Genomic DNA, 18,021 nt, shown 5'->3' with positions numbered 1-18,021 from the left:
TTCCACACACGATTGGCCCAGTGCGAGCAGGGTACGTGTATTTCAGGGGTGCGCGGGAAGTTACACACGCGATTTCAGCAGGGTACTTGTATTTCAGGGGTGCGCGGGAAGTTCCACACACGATTGGCCCAGTGCAAGCAGGGTACGTGTATTTCAGGGGTGCGCGGGAAGTTACACACGCGATTCCAGCAAGGTATGTGTATTTCAGGGGTGCGCGGGAAGTTCCACACACAATTTCAGCAGGGTACGTGTATTTCAGGGGTGCGCGGGAAGTTCCACACGCGATTTCAGCAGGGTATGTGTATTTCAGGGGTTCTGGGGAGTACCACACGTGAATTGGCCGTGTGGGCCCTCCCAGGTGTACGCTCCACAACCTCCACGGACCCTGCAGCCAGCCCACACCACGGGGGACTACCCTGCACCCCTGCCCATGTCCCGCAGGCAGCCCATTCACCATGGGCATGCCCCCCAGCCAACCCACATGTCACCTTGCACTACTGATCAACAATGCATGTCTACCACCACCCCCACCCCCCAGCAGTGCAGGGGCAGCCTCCACCAGGCCCCCACTCATGTCCCCCTGCACCCCCACCCCCCAGCATCCAGGGTCACCCTACACCAGGCCCCCACTCATGTCTCCCACCACCCCCACCCCCCTGCCACCATGGGCAGCCTCCACCAGGCCCCCACTCATGTACCCCTGCACCCCCACCCCCCTGCACTGCTGGGGGGTGGGGGTGGTGGGAGACATGCATTGTTGATCAGTAGTGCAAGGTGACATGTGTGTTGGCTGGGGGGCATGCCCATGGTGAATGGGCTGCCTGCGGGACATGGGCAGGGGTGCAGGGTAGTCCCCCGTGGTGTGGGCTGCCTGCAGGGGCCGTGGAGGTTGTGGAGCGTACACCTGGGAGGACCCACGCGGCCAATTCACGTGTAGTACTCCCCAGAACCCCTGAAATACACATTCCCTGCTGGTATCGCGTGTGCAACTTCCCGCGCACCCCTGAAATTCATGTACCCTGCTCGCACTGGCCCAATCACGTGTGTAACTTCCCGCGCACCCCTGAAACACACGTACCCTGCTCGCACTGGGACAATCGCGTGTGCAACTTCCCGCGCACCCCTGAAATACACGTACCCTGCTCGCACTGGGACAATCGCGTGTGCAACTTCCCGCACACCCCTGAAATACACGTACCCTTCTCGCACTTGGACTATCGCGTGTGGAACTTCCCGCGCACCCCTGAAATACACGTACCCTGCTCGCACTGGGCCAATCGCGTGTGGAACTTCCCGCGCACCCCTGAAATACACGTACCTTGCTCACACTGGGACAATCGCGTGTGGAACTTCCCGCGCACCCCTGAAATACACGTACCCTGCTCGCACTGGGACAATCGCGTGTGCAACTTCCCGCGCACCCCGAAATACACGTACCCTGCTCGCACTGGGACTATCGCGTGTGGAACTTCCCACGCACCCCTGAAATACACGTACCCTGCTCGCACTGGGACAATCATGTGTGCAACTTCCCGCGCACCCCTGAAATACACATACCTTGCCGAAATCGCGTGTGGAACTTGCCGCGCACCCCTGAAATACAGATACCTTGCTGAAATCGCATGTGGAACGTGCCGCGCACCCCTGAAATACACATACCTTGCTGAAATCGCGTGTGGAACTTGCCGCGCACCCCTGAAATACACGTACCCTGCTGCAATCGCGTATGCAACTTCCCGCGCACCCCTGAAATACACGTTCCCCGCTTGGCGTTTGCGGTTTGGCAGCCCGGTGAACTGGTCCAGGGTTCGCGCAGCCCTTTGCGATGATTTAGCGATTTTGATGGCTTTTCCTTGCGCGAGGGCGTTCTTGGGGGCGTTACTGGCGCTGCTGCAGGGTCGCTGCGATTCTCTGCGCCACGGCTGGTTTGGAAGCCTGAAATCCATGAATACGCTGTGCGCGGAAATCGGTTTTAGCGCACGTGCCTGGCGCAGTCAATCGCACGCGGACACTCTGCGCCAGCCGCTTGCGACACTTTTCTGCGAAATTCTATGAATTACCCTCTATGTCTTTACAGCTAAATATGCATTTGTGAACACCTGGTTGGACAAAGCTTACTATACTCTAGCTAAAGCCGATATAACTATCGACTTGTCGTTATCCAATCCTGATAAAGCGAAACTAAAGATCCAGCAGACCGATTGGATAAACACTTGTGACCTTTGTCTAACCTTTTGTGATGGCGACAAGGCCCGCTTTGCACTGAAAAAGGTAGGCTTTTTGCCACCATACTTAATACGATTCCCTTCACCCAAACATGGTAATGGCATACTACGCCTCCGCTTTAATTTGTGGGTGACCGGTGACATAAAAGCAAGGCGCCGGCTTGTGCGCACGGACCAAAACATATGTCGTTTTTGTAAAGTTGGCACAATTCCCGAGACTCTCGTTCACCTGATTGCAGAGTGTCCAATATTAAGATCTAAACGAGAACTTATATTCATTAGACATTGTTATTACCTGGGGAATTTATCCCAATCTGAATGTTGGGCAGTCTTAACGGGGTGTAATAACATGGCAATTCAACTTGCTGCTATTAATTTCCTAGACAGCCTGAAGTTAGAAGAGAATAACTGACAATGGCAGATTTATTTTATTTATTTATTTTTATTGTATTTGATATGCATGTGAATTTATTTCTTCTACTTTCTTACAGGTCTTGTTTGTTTCGTGTCCTCTTTCTATTTCATTTTCTCATTTCCATTTTTTGTCTAATCAAGTTATAAATGTAATAATGAATTAATGTACCTTTTAAGAAATATTTTATGAATTTTGTATTATGAACTGTACTAAGGAATTTTTGGATTGTATTTTTGAAAGGTTGATTAAATTCAGCCAAATCAAATACATTTAAAAACAAAAAAAAAGGTATGTCTAGCACCAAGGAGATAGTGTGGCCATTCCTTGAAAGCTGATTTTATAGCCAAGAGTTCTTTGTCTGTGATAGCATAGTTGAGTTCGGGAGGTGAGAAGTTTTGTGACCAGAAGGCCACAGGGTGTAACTGGCAAATCCTGGGTCCCTTTGCGAGAGAACAGCTCCCAGAGCCATGCTAGAGGCATCTGTTTCAACTATATAAGGGAGTTCTGGGCAAGGATGCTGTAGAACTGGAGCAGAAGTGAATTTTTTCTTAAGTTCTTGAAAGGCCCTCTCTGCTTCTTCGGTCCAATGGAACTTTTTATTGTTTTTTCTCAATAGTGATGTAATTGGATGCACTATTTGGGAAAAATCTGGGATGAATCAGCGGTAAAAGTTTGCAAAGCCCAACATACTCTGGATTCCTTTAAATGAAGTTGGTGACGGCCAGTTAAGAATGGCATCTACCTTGTGCCTATCCATTCTGATACCTTTTGGTGTGAAGATAAAACAGAAGAACTCCACTTCGGTGACATGAAAAGAGCATTTTTCGAGTTTAGCATACAGTTTATGTTGGCGGAGTTTAGTAAGGACGGAGCAGACAGGCCTGACATTGGGCCTCATTACAACTTGGCAGCTTCGGATCGTGGTGATTCCGTGACGGCGGTAATAAAGTTTCCGTGTCCGCAAGGTTGAGGAAAGACTGTCCGATTACATGCTGTCGGTCGCGCGCACCACACGGACGCGGAAACGTTGTTACCGCCGTCACGTAAAACACCACGGAAATGGACATAGCGCTGCCACAAGTAGAGCAAAACCCGTGTCCGCCTCCGTCGCCACAGAAACGGAACCGGAAATACCATGATCGCCAAAAACCGGAAACAGAGAGGCGGCCATCATATAAAGCAGAATCCATTTCCATCCAGAGTCAGCACAAGCAGAATCCATACTGTGAGAAGGCAAAAGGGACCACCAGCATGTCTGCCAGGATTCCAGCGCAGAGGCAGCGCAAACAGCGCTTCAGTGAGGCGGAGCTAACTGTGCTCGTGGAGCACATAGTGGAGCATGCAGAGATGCTGTTCAGTGCCGATCAACGGCGTGCCACACAGCAGCGGAGGAAGTAAGTGTGGGCAGAAGCAGCACGCAAGTGCACCGCTGTGGGCGTGACAGTGAGGAGCGTTAAGGACTGCCACAAGCGGTGGGACAACCTCAGGCTGAGGGTTCATAACCTCATCTCCACACACCGCCAACGCAGCAGTGGGACAGGTGGAGGACCCCCTTCCCCACTGAGGCTGCAAGCATGGGAGGAGCGTTGCAGCAGTGTCCTCCACCTTGAGGGCATTCATGGGATCGGGGAGGCTGAGGCAGGAGTGAGCCCACCTGCTGATGCTGGTAAGTGGTCAACCATGAATGCCATTAAAGAATATGTTGATGGCATTACAGTGCCAATGGACCCCCCCCCAGGCAGTGCATGACTGCCCCAAAGGACCCATTAATAACCCCCGACCCAGGCAGTGCATGACTGGCCCAAAGGACCCATTAATAACCTCCTCCCCCACAGGCAGTGCATGACTGGCCCAAAGGACCCATTAATAACCCCCCCAGGCAGTGCATGACTGGCCCAAAGGACCCATCAAGATCCGTATGGCACCCAATATCACAACAATGCATACCCCAAGCAATCAGATGCATGTAACGAACACTATACAATGACTGACCTGTATGATGCATGGGATGCACCCATCAGCCACCACCACAACACTAATTGCATGTCCTCTGTGTCCCCACAGCCGTATCCAGTGACAGTGACACTGCACAACAGGCCAGGCAATCAGCACCGGCACGTGCCCAAGCCACCGCCCCCACACAAGATGCTGCCAGCAGTTCGGCATCTCAGCCCTCACTACCAACTGCAACAGATGTGCCGGCCACCACCACCGACATCCGCACCGTCTCCGAGCTGGCTGAGGCAAGACGGGTGCCACGGGAAACCACCATGCCCACCCAAACCAACACAGAAGGCAGCTGCACTGCAGAGGAGGCAGCCTGTAGTAACAACAGTGGCCCGGTAGAGCACTCTGATACTGGGCCACAAGGGGCGACGCCCACATTTGATGACCTGGGTTCCTTCCATCATCTGGAGTTTAGCCCCACTTCACTCAGAAGTCCCATGAGGTCACCCACCCCATCCATGGCAGAGCTGAATTCCCGCATGCAGCGGATGGAGGAGCAGCAGGCAACCCTCACCCAGCTGGTGGAGAGGCAGCTTGAAGAATCTAGGCTGCAGAGGGAGTGCTATAGCACGTCAGTGCGTCACCTCTCAAGGTCTATTGGGACGCTTTGCAAGCACAATAGTCACCCTGGCACGCCATGTGCGGGAGGGTAACGACAACACCTCCAGGCTCATTGAGGCCATGTTGATTGGGCAACAGGCAAATCTTGCACGGATGCCATCCATACCGGATTCTGTGCCATCAAATACCACCACCCCATCAAGCTCCACTACTGCCAGTCCAAGGAGGCGCTCAAGTCGGCTAACAGGGCTCTCGGGCAAGGATGCACAGGCACAGAAGCGCACACGGAAGTGATGGCAAGTGTGTGGGGCCCTGCAGGACACACATGGACTTGAAGGGTGCGAGGGGTGGGTACGTTTGGGTGGTGGGGGAGGTTGTTTTGGGTGTTTGAACATTGGGGCCGGGGTGGGTACGTTTGGGTGGTGGGGGAGGTTGTTTTCGGTGTTTAAACATTGGGGCCTGGGTGGGGGTGGGTATGTTTGGGTGGTGGGTGGGCTCGGGTGTACAGCTTCCCTAACCATTTCACCTTCTTCCCTGTTGTGAATTCATCAATATATCATCATTTGAAAGCAAAACATACATGTGTGGACATCTATCATTTCATTTGCAGTACAACAAATCATTTATTGTCATCACCATGTCCATGCATTGCTGTGAATGTGCTGTGTATCAAAAGTAAATGCGAATCAGCTCATCCCGTGCTCTTTGGCCATCAAGTGCACCCCTAGGGGGAGGTGGTGCCATCCCATCCCCATCTCCATCCCCATCTTCTTCATCTGCGTCTGGGGGCATTGGGATGTTCCTGCGCAGGCACAGATTGTGCAGCATGGCACATACGAGCGTGATTTTACCCGTCTTCACTGGGCTGTACAGCAGTGATCCCCCAGATCTGCTCAGACAGCGGAAACGGGCCTTCAGCAGTCCGAATGTCCTCTCAATCATTCCACGTGTGCGGACATGTGCCCTATTGTATGCCTCTTCATGCCTGTTCCTTGGTCTCCGTACAGGTGTCATCATCCATGGCGTGAGTGCATATCCAGCATCACCTACATGGGATGAAGATGGGGGGACATGTCAGTGTTTGTGGTATCATGTCTTAATCTGATACTGTGCTATCTTGTATCATTGTTCATTCATGCATATGTGCCATGCAGTGGTTTGAAGTGTTCATTGGGCATCACAGTGGATGTCCCCAACTGGATTATGGCCTGCACATTTATGTGCATGTGTACTGTGCCCTGCGGGTGACATTGGATTGTGAGTATGTCATAATGCAGTGATGTGCACACATGGCAGAGTGACTCCACTGTACAGAATTAGTCAATGCACAACGTCTCATTTACAGGCATCTCGTGCATTGGGAGGGCAGTGTTCCATTTGTGGGTGGGTGTCTGCAGTGGCACAAGGTGTATGGGACAGTGACAGGATGGGCTGTGGCAGGGTGTGTACAGGCACACTGTGGTGACCTGTCATGTCTTCCTTTGTGATGTTTGGTATCCGCTGTCTATTTGGTAGATGGGAGGGGGGTGATGTATGTGCGGTCCAGCGGCACACTCACATTGCTCATTGGCCTGGACACATACATAACGCTTCAACAGGGTCAAGCATTGTCAGCTGTACTCACCCAATAGCCATGTGCTTTGTCCGGCATAGCGTTCCATGTACTGTGGCAACGTGGAATTCCGCAGTACCATTGAGTCATGTGATGAGTCTGGGAAACGTGCGCAGCAGTGTGTAATCAGTTGCATGGCATCACAAACCATCTGGACATTCAAAGAGTGATACTGTTTCCTATTGCGGAACACCATCTCAATTGCACGTGGTACTGTCAGCTCAATGTGGGTGCAGTCAAGTGCACCTATGCAATTTGGCATGCCTGCTATGGCATGGAAGGCCAACTTTGTGGCAATGACCTCGGGGAGGGTACGGGGTAGGGCTATGTGTTCCGACACAAGGCGCAAAAGGGCATCCAGTACCTGTACCAGGATTTTCGAGAAACAGGGTTGTGATATGCCGTGCAGCTCACCGACCGTGTGTTGATAGGTGCCAGTGCCAAGGAAATGCAGCACAGACACAACCTTCAGGAGGGGGGGTGATGGCGGTGGAGGGTGTCTATGTGGCTGCTGATGTCGTCCTCAATCATGGCAGTGATGTACAGGATTGTTGGGCGGTCCAGCCGGTATAGTGTGTGGATCTGTCCTGGGGTAAGGCTCCAGGGTGAGGCCCTGATGCGTGGTATTGCAGGCTGCCTGCGGGGTAGTGGCAGCTGCACAATGGGGTTTGCCATAGGTGCAGGGTTGGCTGGTTGGCGCCTGCGCCTCCTCCTCCTCTTCCTCCTCCTCCTCCTCCTCCTCCTCCTCTTCTTCTTCCTCCTCCTCCTCCTCCTCCTCCTCCTCCTCCTCCTCCTCCTCCTCCTCCTCCGCACCATTACTGCCATCATGTGCAGTGCTGCCTGTTGGTTGAGTAGGCCCAGTCCAAGTGCTACTAGAGCTGCTGCCTGCATGGTTCTGTGTTGTGTTGGGCTGGGTGTTGCCCTTTTGTGGGCTCCCAGTGTGCTGCTGGGTCCATCTGGGCTGATTTGGTGCACCTGTGGCCTGATTCTGTTCAGCTGGCACTGTTTAACGTCATGTTCGCAGTGGCGGCGGTACCGCCACCATGATCACGGTTTTAATGCCATTTTTCTGGCGGTGTTTCCATGTCCGCGCTAGTTGTGATGCTCGCGGTGTTTCGTGTTGCCGGTAACAGGGGGGTTTCCGTGCAAGTGGACTTTACGGGACCCTTAACTACGTGGTGGCGGTTTGAGGAGGTGCTATTTCCGGGGCCGCGGGTCATGATTGGGCGGACGTGGAAACGGCGCCTGTATGGTTTTACAGCCGGCGTTAACTCCGGACCGGTGTACTTGTAATGAGGCCCATTGTCTTCTTTTGTAGCAGAATGCACTAAGATGTCATCAATGTAAACCAGGGCGCAAATGTCGATGAACTCCTGCAAAATATCATTCATAAAGTACTGGAATGCAGTAGGAGCGTTGCAAAGTCCAAAAGGCATTACCTGGTATTGATACAAGCCGTATTTGGTACGAAAGGCAGTTTTCCATTCGTCTCCTTTCTTCACTCGAACAAGATGGTACGCCCCCCCTAAGGTCCAGTTTGGTATAGATTAGGGCGTCTTTTACTTGATCCAATAATTCAGGAGTAAGGGGCTGTGGATAACGTTTTTTTACTGTAATCTGGTTTAATGCGCGATTGTCGATGCAAGTCCTCAAATCTCCTTCCTTCTTTGGTACGAAGAATAAGGGACTGACTGCCAGTGATTTAGACGGGCGGATAAATCCATTTGCCAGGTACTGATCAAGATAAGATTTCAAATGGAGGTTTTCTGGTTCAGTAAGTGCATAGATTCGGCCACAAGGAATTTGCGCACCAGGTATGAGGTCGATCTGACAGTCGTAGGGCCTGTGCGGTGGTAGAGTATTTGCTTGTTCCTTCTGGAACACGTCTTGAAAATCTTGCTATTCATTTGGTAGAGTACTAGTCACACCTAGTACAATTGCCGCCGTACTGGGAGTGGCAGATGTACATAAGTCTGTTTTCCCATTTTCTTGGTAATAACAGGTGCAAGCACAATCAACGGAAAAAGGCCAACTTCTTGGCACACCAATCTATTAGAGGGTTGTGAGCTACCAACCATGGCATGCCTAAGATTAGTTGAAAGGAGCTTTGATGAGATCGAATGCAATAGATTCTCGGTGTCCATCCTGGCACAGAAGGGTTAGTGCTGCTGTACATTGGGTTACTGGTCCGGAAGCCATTTCTGTCCCATCAACAGTAGTAACTTTTTCAGTAGCCAACTTAGAGCATAAGGGAAGCCCCATCTCTGCTGCCAGATCTTGGTCTACATGATTCCCAACTGCTCCACTGTCTATGTATGCTTCGACAGCATGCATCCGAGACGGTTGTTGGTGATTGATCAAAATTACTGGTGATGCAAAGTGTGAGGTTTGTGGCTCATCCTTCTCGCTCGACAAGCGGACCTCTACGCTTGCCGGGCTTGGTAGTTTTCCGACTCCTTGTTATTATCTTCCGTCTCTGTGGCTCCAACAGTTCTCCTTGGTGGTTTCACTGGACATTCTTTGAGGAAGTGGCCTGATTTCCTGCAATATAAGCATAATTGCTGTTTGCTGTTGCCTTCTCTTGTCTCTTTCAGTTTTAGTTAAAGGGGGCCATACACCTCCGATTTGCATGGGTTCTACCGTGTTTCCCAATGTACGTGGAACATTATCCTTTGACCGGACATACACAGCTCGAATGTCTAAACTTATCTGGTCCGCTTTTCGGTCTTGTAATCTGTGATCTAATTGCACCACAAGGTTGATGAATTCTGCACAGTCTTTAGGTGGGTTATCCACTTCAGCAAGGACATCCATTAGTTCCCCTCTTAGACCCCGATGAAATAGTGTGGTCCTTTTTTCTCAGGCCACCCAGCTTCAACGACTAGTCTGTTAAATGTTGCTATATATGTAAGCAAGTCTTGACTTCCTTGACAGAGTGACAAAAGTTTGTTGTCTAATGCTTGGCCTTGAGTATGACGAGCAAAGAGTTTTTCCTTTTCCATCTGGAAACCCCCAAAGTCATGTAACAATGGGTCATCCTGACTTACCAATGGTACCGACCAATCCGCAGCACTGCCGCTCAGATATGACAAAACAAAAGCAACGCGCGCTTGATTGTTAGGAAAAGCCCCAGATCTGCAAAGGAAATGAAGACAACACTGGTTCATGAACATTGCATACTTCTTGGGGTCCCCTGTAAATCGTTCAGGTGGAGCTAAAGGAACTGCCCCAGGAAGGGTTATTTGTACTGGATTGGTAGAGGTTGGTACAGGTGCTGGCGGAATGTTACCAGGCAATGGGGTCTGTCCTGCCTGTGATTGGAGCAATTGTCTACTTATTTCGTCGGTACGATCCCTAGTAACAATCAAATCCCTCCTAAGAGCATTGTTTGTTTGTTTGTTTGTTTAGTATTTATTATGCGCACCGGACCCTGGGGTATAAGGGCGCAGAAGGTAAGAAGATGTACAGCTTAGAGCACGGTTACAGGTTACAATAGTTGTAGGTTTACAGGCGAGTAAAACATGGTAACAGACAGGTAGGAACACATTCATGCATTCATTTATCATTTGTTGTTGTCAACCAGTTATCACATATTGTCTGAATTTGATGAAAGATTGCTCTAGCCTCACAGTGATAGGTAGTTCATTCCACAATTGGGCAGCTTTGACTGGGAAGCTAGCTCCACCTATGGTGGCGAGTTTGAATCCGGGTACTTGGAGGCGATTGGTGTTGGCTAGTCTAGTTTGTCTGGTGGAGTGTGTTCTGGTGAATCTGTCCTTTAAGTATTGTGGGGCTTTACTATAAAGTGATTTGTATGTGAGGGATGCAGTTTTGAGTCTGATTTTCTCATAGGTGGAGAGCCATTTGTGTTTCCTTCTTGTTTCTGAGATGTGTTCTCTCTTGGGAATGTTCAATGCTGCTCGGAGGGCATTGTTTTGCTGTATCTGAATTTTGTTGATGGTGGATTTAGTAGCTCCTATGTACAATGCGTTGCAGTAGTCTAGTTTGGAGATGATTAGGGCTCTGGATAGTGTTAGACAACTGTGCTGAGATAAGAATTGTTTTCCTGCTCTGATTAGTTTACATGTGTAAGCTGTTGATGAGGCTAGGGAGTTTACTTGTTTGGAGAATGATAAGGTGGAGTCAAGGTATATACCTAAAGTTTTTACTTCTTTGGCTACTTGTATGCAGTTCTCATCGATGATGAAGGAGGAGTAGTTTGTATTTAGTTTTTTTAATGAGGGAAGCAGTCCCTAAGATAAGTAGCTCGGTTTTATCATCATTCAGGCATAGGCCATGGGTTGCCATCCATGCCTGAACGATGCTGTAAATTGTGTTCACTAGTTCTGAGTCCTTTTCGTAGTCCCCTGTGTGTGGTAGTAGGATCTGGGTATCGTCAGCGTAGTTAGTATACACGATACCCAGGTGGTCCAAGTCATCAAACAGGGGCTTAGTGAAAATGTTATAAAGCGTTGGTGAAACGCAAGATCCCTGTGGCACGCTGCAGGTGATGGGGATGGGGTCTGCAGCTGCAGTGGGTGAGAAGACCCTCATGGTGCGGTTGCTAAGGAATGATTGGATCCACACTATAGCCTCAGTAGAGAATTGTGCTGCTGTGTCTAAGAGGTTACACAAGACTTTATGATCTACTAAGTCAAATGCGGCAGATAAATCTAATACGAGGAGAAGTGCTGTTTTACCAGAATCTCGTACTTTATCTATTTGGGCTTTTAGATCAATCAATGCAGTTTCTGTGCCGTGTAGTGGACGGAAACCGGATTGACGGGAGCCTAGTAGTTGGTTTTGTTCCAGGAAGTTTTGGATTTGGATATATGCCACCTTGTCCAGAACCTTCAGTAGGAACGGTACGGTAGTAATCAGTCTATAATTAGTGGGAATAGCTGGGTCTAAGGTTGCCTTTTTAAGGAGTGGGAGCACCCAGGACTCTTTTAGGTTGCTCGGGATGGTACCTGTGGTAAAGGAGGCATTAATCAACTTTGTGATGAACGGTGCTAGGTCTCGTGCAGCATCTTTGATAAGTTGTGCTGGGCAGAGGTCGCCTTTGCAACTGGATGGTTTTAGACCAAGTATTACTTTCTCCACCTCTAGTTTAGAGACTTTGGAGAAGTGGAATTGGGTGGTTGGATTAAGGTTGGGAAGCGTTTTAGTAGAGGTTGATGTGGCCGATGCTAAGGTCTCTCGTTTTAGTTCTATTTTCTTTTGGAGGTTTAGGACTTTATTTGATAATGCATGCTGGATTTCAGAGCACTATTTTTTATCTTTAGTGCAGTTATCTTGAGGTTTTATGGGATTTTCCAGTTCTCTGAGTACGGAGAACAGTTCTTTTGTGCTTGAATTAGCTTGTGTAATTCTGTTGTTGTAGGTCTCTTGTTTAGCTGAGATGATTTCTTTTTTATTTTGAGATGAGATGTTAGTTAATTTCAGTTTGTTTTCCGGAGTGGGGTGGGCTTTCCACGTATTTTCCCATTTCCTTTTTTCTAGTCTGAGATTTTTTAGGAGAGGGGTGAACCAGTTATTCAGGTGGCTCTGTGGTTTGCTGTTTCTAAGCTTAAGTGGAGCGATATCATTGAGGGTTTTGTTCATAATGTTATTAAATTCTGCCACTAATTCATTGGGGTTTAGGTTGTTAGGTAAAGCGTTCAAAGTGGGCATGATACCGGGGAGTAGTTTGTCTAGTGTCATATTTTTTTTATTTCTGGTGAGTGCAGGTGGTGCACAAGGTTGTTGCAGTTTAGGAGTTGTAGCGTCCAATGAGAATGAAATGAGATGGTGATCTGTCCATATTTGGGGTGAGATAGTGAGTGTGGAGATTTTACAGTTGTGGTCAGCAATCCAATCTAGGGTTCTCCCTTTGATATGTGTAGGCTCAAACACTCTTTGGGTGTAGCCCAGTTCAGTCAGAATGCTGGAGGCAGTTATGGCTTGTGGGTCATTGATATCATTGAAGCCAATGTTAAGGTCGCCAAGTAATATTGATTGGGTGGTGTCCTTGAGGTTTCTGATAGGGTGGTAGATAAGGCTTCTATGAAAGTCTTGATGGGACCAGGAGGTCTATATATCAGATGGAGGTTAAGAGTTTGAGAGTTAGCTGTGGGAGTCTTAGTGGACATTATCTCGCAAGATTCAATGGTTGGTTTCTTGCCTGGCTGAATGTACTTCAGCGCGTAATTGTCCCAACAACTTAACTAACTGGTCAGTCTCTGTAGTCTCCATGACGCCCAGGTGGATAATATTATTGAGGCTTTGCGTTCTGTTACGCTCACCTGTTATCCACGGGGATGCCTCCCAGCCCTAGTTGGATGATTTGCACTCTCGAACCCTCTCCCGGTCCCTTGGTAAGGCCTCTGGTTAAAGATGGGTCTTAATATTGTAGAAGGTGAATTCTCCGTCCTGCTCCTCGTGGCAGGGGCGCGTAGATGTGGGGGGCGAGCAGCGACCAAGTTACTTCACTGGTGCAAGCCCCCCTGTGGGAATCCAGGCCTGCTGCGACTCCGTAGGTTTGCTGCTTTACAGTCTTTATATGCAGTTCTTATGTTCCTCTTAGTTCGAATAATAATATCTTGCTTCTTTCCTTTTAGGTATGGAAAGGTTTTTTGGAGTTATCATGCAGTTTGAAGATAAGCATGGGCTGGTATGCGAAAGCGCGGTGTGCGCGATGCTGTCCGGTGAGTAATGCGCGATGCGTGGCGCTGTTTCGCCTTTTATATTGCTAACCTGTGTCTTTTCTCTCCTTACAGGTTGCGATGTTCTTCGTCGAGCGCTGTAATGTTCCAGCAATGATACTACCCAGGAGATGACTACCCAGGTAAGAATTGTGTGGCTTTTTTCATTCGGAAGGAAACGTGAGTAAACGCTTACTAATGCTGTCTTTCTTTCTCCTCTTTCCAGGTTATGGTATTCCAGGATGCATGCAGTGCCGGATGATGGAGTTCGTACCTTCAGGTGAGTGGAACTGAAGTCGGCGATGGATTGAAGACAGGATACTGTTCCAGGTAAGTTTCGTAGTGTTCTTTCTCTCTCTGCAGGTCCTTGGTTTCAGGTAAACTGGCATCAAAGAACTGGGCACGGTGAGCGTTACGCTGCCCACAGCAGAATGACACAAAACATGTTCTGCTGTTTGGGTGTGGTTTAAATAGTCTCAGGTAAAGTAGTCCAGGTAAAATAGTCCCAGGCCTGCCACACCCAAAATAGTCCAGGTAAAGTCGTCCCAGGCCTGCTACACCCAAAAGACTAGACGGCATAGCTCAGTTCCTTGTAACTGAGCTATGTGTGTGCCTCCATGTTTGCTGAGCCCCCCAAGTTAAATAGTCCCAAGTAAATAGTCCCATTCTAATGTTGATCTTCATGATGGTTATGAGCCTGGCGCCAAAGGCGCCAGGACTGACACCAAGACAGTCTTGGATGAGGTTATAAGGCCTTTGACCTGGCCCTAACTGAAGGCTGGCTTGCCAGTGAGGGCCAGGGGCAAGGGTCATGACACTTTCCTCTGCTAATACTCACCTTTTCTGTGATATTTTAGAGCTGGGGAATAAAGCAGGCAAAACTTGGGCCGCAATCACCCTAGACGCAGAGAAGGCCTTCGATAGAGTGAGCTGGAAGTTTCTTGAAAGTTCTTTACGATGGCATGGCCTTGGACCTATAATGATACCCCTGATTATAACACTATACAAGTACACTAGAGCTGCATTATTTGTGAATCGGGTCTTCACCCAGCTCTTTCCTATACAAAGGCACTAGGCAGGATGGTTCTCTTTCACTTCTCTTCTTTCCTTCTCTGGTGCTCTTACTCCAAAAGATCTGCATGAAGACATCCATTAAAGGGGTGGGCACCGCTTTTTCAAGTAGCTTCTCAGTCAAAGTGTCAACATACATAGACGATATCCTGGCTTACCTTGAAGATCCAGAGACGTCCCTCCCTCCATTCCTCGAAGAGATTGGACGTTATTCTGAGGGATCAGGGTATAAACTCAATCTAGGTAAGACGGAAGTCACGCCCCTATATAACGTATGTTTCAGCTCGTATATCAAAGGACAGTGCTTTAATGGGCACAGATTAGCATTAAATACCTGCGTATTGATGTTTCCACTTGTACTGCGGCTACCGTTAAGTTGAACTGTGCGCAGGCTAAACCAAGATTGAAGAATTATTGAACAGGTACTCCTCGCTACTCCTCATATGGTGGGAACGCTTAGCAACAAATAAAATGTGTATTTCCCTTATCATTGTGTACATTCTAGCGATGTTACCTCTCCAATGGCCGCCATCCTGCCTTGAAGAAATCTGCAAGCTATTAATCAGCTAATCGAAAAAGGCGAAGATATCCCACGCTAGGTTACAGCTACGCCTATTGCAAGGCATGAGATACCCTAATTTTAAAAGGTATCTGATGGCGTTTGGAATAATTCAGGGGTGGGATGGTTATCCGACAGGGCCGTGGTCAATGACCAGTACAGCGCTATCTGAAATCTTCATTAGCTTATTCCTATCAACTGGAGGACATACCATTCATATGGCAAAACCTTCCCTACAGAGGATAGAGCCGATGGCTTTTACATGTAAGGGGATGCATATTTGGGTGGTGGGCACGGGAGGGGAGTTTATTTTTACATTTATATAGTGCACTAAGCCCAAGGGCATCAAGGCGCTGGTACAGGTAGGGTTACACAGGCACTGTTGAGGAACATAGTAGGGCGTGCCGAGACCTGTTAGACTTAGGAGGCCCAATACAGGAGGTGGGTGGGCGCACTTGGGGAAGGGTCTAGTTTGGGGATGGGTGGTGCCTGGAGCAGGGAAGTAGTAACATTGGCATGGGTGCATGCTGGGAGGTAGACAGTAGGGGGGATTGACAAGTAGTGGTGTAGCAATTTGGGCTAAAACGGCGTGGCACAATAGCAGGTACCAATAGTTTTGACATACCTTAGTGGCAGAGCTGTAGTATTAGTCAGGCCGTTCAGGGCCAAACAGGGGATACTCCCATAAGCCTCAGTAGGTGCCCTTTGTAGGGGGTTGGCTTCGCCTGCCAGCTCCCTGGGTCAAAGTGAAATTGCTGGACACCCCTCCATTCACAAGCAGGAGGATGCAGGCAAATGGCTGGGGTGCCGGTGTGTATAGAGCTCGGCATCATGGCGGTGGCCATGTTTGAAGGAGAGTAAGGAGCAGCTTTTCAATGGCCCAACAGGGCTCATCTTCATCAGCTGATCACTCATTGGGTTGCAGGTTGATTTGGGTGGCGCAATCACACTTCAGGATATTCAGGAGCAGCATAGCCACCTGCATTTAGGTGGTGCAATCACAATTCAGGACATTCCGGAGCAGCATTGCTCTCATCACAGGGCCAGACAGGGGATGCCCTGTGAGAGGATACAATTGCTCCCCTGTGAGAGGATGCAGTTATGGTTGAATTCTAAGCTCAGTACAGAAGGCACATTCCAGAATTGGTCGTCTTGGAGGAGGCAGGGGTATACTGTACCCGATCAGATATACTCAGCTTCCCTTTGCAACACTACGGAAGACGTTTGGTCTACCTGTCAGTGAATTCTTGAGATACTTTCAACTGACTAGTCAAGCAGCGAAGGTGGTAATTGAAGGGGTCTGTAGTGGGTAAGGTGAAGGAAAGTTTCCCACAAGGCACCGGTGGGGTATGCAGGGTTGAATCAGGGTGTCAGGTTGAACATGAACAGAAAAACTGAAGCTACTTGTAAGGAGTGCGGGACCACAATATTGAAAGATGCACGGTCATGTATAAGGAATAAAATCAGGCGCACCTCATCGGCAGCATCCACAAACAAGACGCTGTATATATTTTATAACAGGGCTCTCTTCGTCTCACAAAAGTGGGCACGAGTAGGAATAGCACACTATCCTGATCCTCCCGGGAAGAGGTGGGTAACCTAGCACATATGTTGTTCTCATGCAAATTTGCTAGCAAGTTCTGGGCAGGAGTATGGCCACATATACTTCAAATCATCCCTTGTTTAGTGGGAAGAGTACTCAAGGGAGGTTATTTGATACCCTATTAGCCATTGCAGTTAAAGTCATAACGTCAAACTGGGAAGAGCTATCCAAATGATCTGTAACATGATGTTGGAATCAGGTGACATACACTCATAGAAAGGAATCCTAGTTAAGCAGGAAATGCTTGGCCTTGGGAGTCAAGACCATAACCGCAGCATCATCTAGAGGTCTTCCTTAGCATCACTTGAAGTTAGGGCATGTGTAGGTGGAGCCTGTCCTCCTTGGGCCTTGACATGTTAACAGTAGCAAAGGGACAATTCAGCATCCAGAGTGGACTCTTGTACTTTTCTGTGAATATGCGTATTATTACCCTATGTCTCTTCTCCCCATGTTGCCTGTTTTATCTTTCCCTTGTGTGTGTATATGTTAGCCACTTCGTTTTGCTTTTACTAGGATATTTTCTGTTGTAAAAAGAACATTGAATGGCTAGTTATATGTTGGATATTGTTGCTCTTGGGGGTGCAGGGTAAGGATAATGATGTGCAGGTGTCTTTATTTTCTTTGTTGTCGTCTTCAGTCTAGGAAGTTACAGTAGTGCCAATATACGGCTATGAGATTTATGTTGCTGTGTGGTGGTCATAGTTCTAGAAGTGATATACTATAGGGGTAATTCACCACTGTTGTGCTTTCAATACTCTCTTCTTCTGTGAACTTCCATTGTGATGTTTTGCACCAATGAATGTTCTAATTGTTTCAATGTGTTTTTTCGATGTACTTGTTTGGAATAATTATTGGATTACCCTACAAAACCAATAAAATTTCCAAACAAAAAAAAATACTGAATAGCCCAGCACAATGACTCTTCGCCTTCTGATGGCATGGGGAATCTGAGTGTTGTTAGTCAAGAGCCAGACAGGTCCTTAACGGCACAGGCGGGAGCACGTTCTCCAACAAAAGCACTTCAGATAAAATTCTGGAGCACATTATCAAACTTGCTATTCCAATAGATACAGTGCAGACAAACAAAATATTAATTCCCACAGAACTGTTCATTATAAACTACTGTTTGAACAATTTTACAACACTGAATTGACCTCACCGAGCTTCAAATGGGTTGTCTGGAAACATTGTGTATGAAATTAACATATAAATTAAAAAAAATACATTAAAAACATGGTAGAATAGAAAAATTCAACAGCTTATTAGAGTCTTGAATGAAACAAAC

At 48.4% G+C, this 18,021-nt stretch overlaps 1 protein-coding gene across 1 annotated transcript in view; it reads right to left on the bottom strand.

Moving 5' to 3' along the window:
• LOC138467389 (uncharacterized) overlaps positions 1 to 18,021 on the bottom strand; it is a 623,308-nt gene that overhangs the window by 190,670 nt on the left and 414,617 nt on the right.

The sequence above is a fragment of the Ambystoma mexicanum genome, chromosome 4q (genome assembly GCF_040938575.1).
Source record: "Ambystoma mexicanum isolate Mex_15411 chromosome 4q, UKY_AmexF1_1, whole genome shotgun sequence".
Classification (NCBI taxonomy): domain Eukaryota; kingdom Metazoa; phylum Chordata; class Amphibia; order Caudata; family Ambystomatidae; genus Ambystoma; species Ambystoma mexicanum.
This window is presented reverse-complemented; position numbering and strand designations above follow the sequence as displayed.